The sequence below is a fragment of the Lutra lutra genome, chromosome 13, assembly GCF_902655055.1.
Source record: "Lutra lutra chromosome 13, mLutLut1.2, whole genome shotgun sequence".
Classification (NCBI taxonomy): domain Eukaryota; kingdom Metazoa; phylum Chordata; class Mammalia; order Carnivora; family Mustelidae; genus Lutra; species Lutra lutra.
The window spans coordinates 844,030-846,396 of record NC_062290.1 but is presented as its reverse complement, the minus strand read 5'-3'; the positions used below and the strand labels follow the sequence as shown (position 1 = coordinate 846,396).

The 2,367-nt window shown below is 39.5% G+C and overlaps 1 pseudogene; it reads left to right on the top strand.

Moving 5' to 3' along the window:
- Positions 1-2,075: 2,075 nt before the first annotated feature.
- Positions 2,076-2,367, top strand: LOC125084205 (uncharacterized; annotated as a pseudogene).

Genomic DNA, 2,367 nt, shown 5'->3' with positions numbered 1-2,367 from the left:
CCATGACCCGAGCCGAAGGCAGAGGCTTAACCCACTGAGCCACCCCGGGACCCCATCTGTTCTTTTTTTCAATACTGTTTGGGCCATTTGGTTCCCTTGAAAGTCCATATGCATTTTGGGATAAATTTTCCTATTTCTGCAAAAGTGTCTCTGAGATTTTGATAAGAACTGCACTGAAACTGTGGCTCGTTTTGGGTAATATGGACATCTTAACAATATTAATTCTTCTAATACACGAATATGGGATGTTATTCCATTTATTGGTGTCCTCTGGGTTTCCTTCTCCAATGTTCTGTAGCTTACAGTGTACAGATTATTTGCCTCCGTGGTTAAGTTTATTCCTAAGCATTTTTTTTTCATTTCCACGCTATTACAAATGGGGCTTTCTTCATGTATGATCATGTCATCTGTGAATAAATACCCACAGGTCCTCTTCCCGTATAAATTTTAGAATAATACTGTTTATATCTGTAACAAAGCCTTATAGTACTAGCATTTTGAGAGAGGCAGCATTAAACCTGTATTTAATCTAGAGAGAACTGGCAGCGTTCCTATGTTGAGTCTTCCCATTCACGGGCTCAGTGTGCCTCTCCTCGGACTCACACATTCTTAGACTTCTCTCAGCAGCATTTTGTTGTTTTAAGCACACAAGTCTTGGACGTGTTTTGTGAGATTTACAGCTAAGTGTTTTTTTTTTTTAAGCAATTGTAGATGGTACTATACTTTTAGCTTCAATTCACACGTATTTGTTGATTTTTGTATGTTGATCTTGTAACTTGAGAACTTGCAAAGCTCATTAATTTCTAGGACGTTTTTGTTTGTGCGTGTAGATTCTTTGGAATTTTCTATGATCATTTCATCCGAAAATTGGTATAGTTTTATTTCTTCCTTCCCAATCTGCATGGCTTTTGTTTCCTTTTCTTGCCCTACTGCCCTGGCTAGAACTTCCACTGCTATCACAGAAGAGTGGACATCTCTTGTACTCACGTCAAGGGAAAACAACTCAATCTTTCACCACTAATTATGATGGTGGATGTACGATTTTTGTAGATGCTCTTTATCAATTTGAGGAAGTTTCTTCCTTCCTAGGTTGCAGAGTTTTTTTTTAATCACAAATGAACTTAAATTTTTGGAATGTTACTTCTGCATTAATGTATTATGTGATGAATTTTTGTTCGTTAGCCTGTTAACATGATAGATAGCATTGACTGATTTTCAAATACTGGGTCAGCTTTACTTCCCTGGAATAAACATGATACTCATGGTGTATATGCTTTGTGTATACCGTGGGATTCTATTTGCTAATACACTGCTAAGACTTTTGTATCCACATTAACCCAGAATGTTTGTCTGAAGTGTTTTCCTGTGTGTGCTGTGCTTGTCTGATTTTGCCATCATAGTAATACAGGCTCCATAGAATGTGTTGGAGAGTATTCTCTTTTATTTAGTGAAAAAAATTATAGATTATTGATAATTATTTTTTAAGCATTTGCTATAATTTCCAAATAAAGCTAATCGGGAGATTTCTTTTTGGGAGTTTTTTTTTTTTTTAAAAGATTTTATTTATTTATTTGACAGAGAGAAATCACAAGGAGGCAGAGAGGCAGGCGGCTGTGGGGGGTAAGCAGGCTTGCCGCTGAGCAGAGAGCCCTATGTGGGGCTCAATCCCAGGACCCTGACACCATGACCTGAGCCAAAGGCAGAGGCTCAACCCACAGAGCCACCCAGGTGCCCCTCTTTTTGGGAGTTTTTAAGTTAAAAATTTGATTTCTTTAATAGTTTTCGGGTTATTCAAATTACTTATCTCCTATTGGGTGAACTGTGGTAGTTTGTACTTTTGGAGAAACTGGTCCATTTTATTTAAGACATTTCATTATGGATATATAATTTACTACTCTTTTGTGTCAACACTCTATCTGATCAAATAAAGTGTGGCAACTTCACCTCCCTTTACATCATTTCACTCTTCCTCCTTTGTAATAGGATTGTGTGTTACATCTCTCTCTATGCACTGAGGGATATTAACAGTGTTACAATGTCGCTTCAACCAGCTAACATAATTTAGAGAATCTACCAAGACCATACTTTCAGGGATCATCTCTACAGTCTGTTCCTAGAAAAGTTTCTCTCCATGTGCAGAACACCCAGGCCACAAGGAGGGAATGCACTGCCCCTTTCTGAGCGTGAGGCCACAAGGAGGGGATGCACTGCCCCTTCCTGAGCGTGAGGCCCAAGGAGGGGATGCACTGCCTCTTCCTGAGTGTGAAGCCGGGTCTGGATGTTGCTTCCCTAGCTGTCCTTTGCCACTGATGATCATTTTTCTCCTCCTCTGGGGGAGTAAAGGGGAAGGGACACCCTCTGAGAGGC